Here is a 6,000-nt window from a genome sequence, read left to right as displayed (position 1 = left end):
TTAGAAGGGTGAGGGAGCCAGTGTAATTACAGGCACAAGGAGCATAACATCTTAGTTCCCAAGGTTGGTGGCGCATAGGTGATGTAAGGAATGGTTAATATTTTTTACAGCGCCTTTGTCTATGGGCGGTGATGATCACTTACCATCAGGTGGCCCATGTGCTCGTCTGCCAACCAATGCCATAAAAGAAATAGTACTTGTGGTAGGTTGCTGCAGTGGCTGAAGTATTACTTGTATTAATATCTTAATAAAATAATTATTTTAATATATCTGGGATTGAAACGATCGCCTCCTGGCTATTTCTATTTATATTAAATTGTGTAAATAATAATATAGACAAAAAAAAAAAAAAAAACGCTGAGTATCTTTCACTGGTTCTTCTCAGGTCAGGGTGTTTTCTTTTCCGAACCGATGGTAGTGTTTCATTTGACTGTCAATAAGTAAGTGTAATGCTTCTATATTGAATAAAAAAATTGAATTTTAGTTTATAATCTTTACTCCTCTTGATTAAACCAATGTTATCTATCTATTATTGACAGAAGATCACGTTAATGAACTCGAGAGACTTGGAAAACGTTTGTATCCGCTTCATATGTGTCAGTATATCACAATTTCGATCTCAGCTCAAGCAGTAAACTGGTCGCCTTCACCGTATGTACGTTATATTCTTTTACCTCAGTGTTATTTAAAACAAATTCTAAAAGTAGCTAAAAGCTTAGCATGTCATCTATATGCTATACTATATATAACTACACTAACAATATATATACATATATATATATATATATATATATATATATATATATATATATATATATATATATATATATATATCTATCTATATTGCAATCACATTATAGCAATCACACAATTTTAATTAATTAAGGAATGCATTGTCTTTGTCAATTAGAAAAGTAACAATACTATTACTAAAAAAAGCGGTGAATTGTCTGATTAGATTCTCACAATATTTCTTAAATATTATGGTTATGATAAGTTGTACTTATTAGATTATATTCGTCTTTGTCTCAAGCCTTGACTAAAGTCGTCTTGAAGAGGATCACTACTTGTGATAAGACTGTTGTAGCGTCTTGACTTATTGTGATTACAGTTTGACGGTCTTCTATTAGATTACTATGTAGCGTGGCACTTGTAGTTTTAGGTCGTAGTTTAATTTTCCATTTTGTGTTGAATATACATGAAGTTTAAGCTTAAGCTAGAGAATAAACTATTTTTATTGCCTTGCTTTATCTATAATAAACAGCCATGATTATCTATTTAGTGAGTCAGAAAAAGTGATAATTATAACAGGTTCATTAGATCAAACCTATTGTGGAGACACTATCATGGGTTCAAATTTGCTAGATTCTATAAATATTGATAGATATTATAAATTTTTCGATCAGTCATAAACTGTAAACTAGTTTGCCGAATTTCAAATCATTAAAATATTATCATCAAATATATTAATAGAATATTATAAATAGTAAATAAATACTATCAAATCTTAAGCCAAGTCTACTAAGATAAATTATATTATCCATTTAAAATGCTGTTAGAATAGAACACCGTATGACGTCAACTTATGCCTGTACCGTTAGCAACAATATAGAGGTTATATATTTTTTCCATCATCTTATTTTTATGTAACTCTTTGTTTAAACTAGTACTAAAAAATGACGTGTGCCAAGAAATTCTAACTGTAATAAGGTTCGGTACCGTTTTTTATAAATATGTACACACTTTTTTTATTCATAAAAAAAACTATTTGACTCTTAATGACTCTAAGCTACATTATTTTTATTTAAAAAATTATTAATTTAAAAAGTATTGATTTGTTTTTCTGTCACTATACGAAATCGAACTAATCGACTATACGAAAAGTGAGCTGCGTAACGCAGTTTCTAAAGGTCATATCCTAACAGCATTTAGAACAGGTAATGCGTATTATAATATAGTATAAACATTATGGATGTGTATATATATATCATTTTATAAGGTATATCTACATGACATGCGTGACATTTTTTTTGGTTTGTTTTTACTTTTTGGTAAGAATACAAGTAGTATTATAAAAAAATATAAATTGAGTTTCGTTCAAAGTTTCTGTTATTTAAAACAATTTTTTTAAGATAACGGTTAAAGTTAAAGTAAAGTTTAAAGGCAAGTGGTATTTCCTTATTCAGAGAACAAAACCTAATAATAAAAAAAATATTTAATTAATACAAAATACTAGGTTTGGGTCGTGTGTATTGGGCGCTCAACGCTTTAGTTTTTGCGTGTTTTTCTATAGATATTGTATTAGTTTAAAACAATTGATGTTAATGTCAATTCAAGTTAAGTTTCAAAACGAATTCTAATTTAAAAAAAAAAAATACATAGTTCACTTTTGTTTTTGAACGTACTATCCCTATTCATTCATTTATCCTCTATGGTAAGCAAGCAAATCAAAATATGTGATACACCTATTAATCACAAACTTAAGTTTGGTTTATTGAGATGTGATGATTTATTTAAAACACCAAACCTTCTCCTTGAGTAGAGTGGTGGCTTTGTTCAAAAGGACACTAACAGGATATTTTTTTTTTTTTTACTTGAATAAATCGAAATACATTTGAATTATAAAGCAAAATTGTATTATGTTAAATGAGATCTGTCATCACAGCGCAGAGATCGTTTAGCTTCTTTGGTGGTTGGGTAGGGCGAAAGGATCAAGTATTTGGATTCGGATTAGTCAGGATTATTTTGAGTTTCGAACAGGATTCTATATGTAGAAAATTGTAAACAGTTCCGATATTCCAATTAATGGAAGTTTTATTTTGATTTTGATTTTTATTTAGTCTATCAATAAGTAAGTTCAATCCTATTGAATAACGACATTTATAGAAGGTAACCGATCTCAAGAATATTTTGTTGCACTTAATTATACTGCATTTTTTCAACAAGATCGTCGTGATGTTAGATCACATTCTTTAATTATTTTTCAACTATTACTTCTAACTTCTTAAAATTTAAATCGCGGTTTTTATTAAAATGTCGCGTATTAATAGGTATATTGGTCTTCATGCTCTCACGTCCGCTTCCGCACATTGTAGGCCGTGGCCTTAAAGACGAGTAACCCAATTTTCATGCGAACCGCTCCATTAGTATTCAAGGAACGAGATTTACAAAACGTATTTGAATATAATACATGATGTTTTAATATGATTTGTTCCTTTATGAAATATATGTCCCTTCAATATTAAAACCAACAATGTAATTATAAAGAGCTAATCATAATAAGCAGTATTCACTTGTAGAAGTTTATTATATTATGAGAAGTCGTCAAGAATATCGATTCTCTCGGCGAAAAATGTACAAGTCCTATCACTGTCACTATGAATCGAAGGCAGAGCACTCAAATTTTCAGGCGAGAGTTTCTATTGCAAATATACAAAGGTCATATTTGTAAAAATGTAACCCTAAGTTCTAAGATATTCTGTAGAAATTTATAATAATCGGTGTTAATTGGATAAATTTAGATGACAGTGAAAATATTTCTGTACCAAAAGGTAAAGTTGGTGAGTACTTGATGTTGACGGTTTAGCTCCTTATAAAAAATACAAACTATTTTAACCATCAGGTAAATAACTGATATAATTGTGGCTATTTCTGCACTCTAGACATTTAAGTCATATTACTTAATTTTAATTTTTCTTATTGTTATATTATAAAAATTCAATGTACTGTGTAACCGTACCAGTCTATCACTAATAAACATTGATTTTATCCTACTAATGGGTATTATGATTATCATATTTGGTTTTGTTTTTAATTCGCTGATTTTCCAGGCAGGTCGTATTATATAGTTCGTCCACAATATAGCGACATAGTCTTCAGTCAATCGTCAGACGATTTTTAATGTGTAATATTTATTAGCCTTAGGGGTAAGACCGACTTGTATAGTGATGGCATACCGCAAGACTTTCTTATGCTATCATGTTTCCTCTTTCCCATACCTCTCTACTTCCTTGTGTGTACGAGGTGCGTTTACTATATACTTCATTGCTACATCATTTATTATAATAATTCGAAAAATATAGTTATTTTAACAAAAAAAAAACTATGTTTATATTTCTAAATTCTTATTTGTAAATTAGTTTTATTTTTAATTTGAAAAATCTACGATTTTCGATTATTCACATCTGCCGAGCGTCCCGAGATGGCGTCGTTATTTTCTTTAAAGCAACTTTTTCTTATTGATTATATAATCTACTGACTAACTTGTAAGAGCTGTTAATGAGCGTTTTTCATTGCCAATTATGTACAACAGTTTTAATTTTTGCCGATACAATAAATGTTAATTTACTTATTCCGATTCACGCAGGTCCCCCTGGCATTTTCACAACTTAAGGAAAAGTTTTGGAGTTTACTCCACATCTTTGTTTTACTGTGTGTTGATTATTCCACAGTGTGTGTTTCTTCTCCGCTGAGCACGAGATGACTGAGATAGAGCTCATAATAAATCATTGATATTTGAACGCTCAGTCATCGGCTAAGATTTGTGTTCTAACTACAAATGCATATCAGTTGGAAATCAATAAGGTTTGTTATAGAAAAAAAAATGGAGTAGAAAGCGAAGGTTCTATCTAATACATAATCTATACTAATATTATAAATGCGAAAGTAGCTCTGTCTGTCTGTCTGTTGCTCTTTCACTTCCAAACCATTGAACGGATTTAATGAAATTTGGTATAAAGTAAGATTGAACTCCAAGAAAAGACATAAGCTCCTTTTTTATGCCATACGTCTGACAACCGGGCCGGACGAAAGCCTCGGGCGACGAAGAGTTACAAATAAATGTATAGCTTAGTTTTACAGATTCTTAAAACAACTCAGATCTTACATGAGTTTTACACTTTTTAAATTTAGTTACGGTTGTTTTATTAGTTAGTGGTAAAGCATGGGTCACTTGGGATAAAAGGATTTAGGGATTCAAATGAAATGAAATGAAATCTGAGACTGAATCACTCACAGGCCGGTGGACACTGAGTTTGTACGTAGGTAAATCAACAAATTCCCAGTCATACGTGGACAGCGCTCATATATAACGGAACAGGCATGGCTTCCTTGAAGTAGCACCAGCAGGAATTTGGATACACTCAACCAGGATAATTGTCCACACTTAATATTACAGCTTTAAATGTCTAATCCAAATGATACATAAAAACACTCTTTCTGAAAGATTAAAGATAGTGCTTTAGGAGTATGTTCTTACAACTTTGAAAGGCTTAGGAATACTGGCCTCACTCTGACAACACTTCCTAAGTATATTAGTAACGACAAAAATACCTCAAAGTAAGTTGTAACACATTTCAATTGAATAAACAAATATGTAATTAATAATATATTAAAGAAAAATATATCTAAACATATAATACATATCATCCGAATTCTATCGTTTTAGAGATTTATTGAAATTATAACAATTTTTCTTAATGTAACACGTTTTTAATACATAATTAATTCAATCAGACTTAATATATGTTTGAAGAAAGGACATAAAAAATAGCGACGTGTAAAGTCGTTTGATCACGACTTTAAAATGCTAAACGGTTATTGTTTTTAAATACCACAAAGAAATGTGATCTTTTATACAGAAAATAATACAAGAGAAATCTGTAATAATTTCATTCGGTTCATTAAGCGCAGGTTGATGCAGACGTACGAACGAAATACAATGCCGGAAGGTAACCAATTCTCCCTTCCGCTAGAATTAAGGCTTGGGATTGCTTTCTTACAACGTTAATAAAAAGCGGGTAAAATTTTGATAAAAAGGATCTTTGATCATATTAAGGTTTGTGCACACTGGTCCCTTTAAGCAAAACTAGAGCAACTGTGACGTCATAAACTCAGCAAAGATATAATCTCAAGTTGGAAATGAAACATCTACTCTAAGTACAAGAGTTACTTACCTAAAATATAATCTTATTAACTTAGTCACAATCATTTAAGGTCAAA

Source organism: Vanessa atalanta, chromosome 11 (assembly GCF_905147765.1).
Source record: "Vanessa atalanta chromosome 11, ilVanAtal1.2, whole genome shotgun sequence".
NCBI lineage: Eukaryota > Metazoa > Arthropoda > Insecta > Lepidoptera > Nymphalidae > Vanessa > Vanessa atalanta.
The sequence above is the reverse complement of the archived record's forward strand: the minus strand, read 5'-3'. Positions refer to the sequence as shown.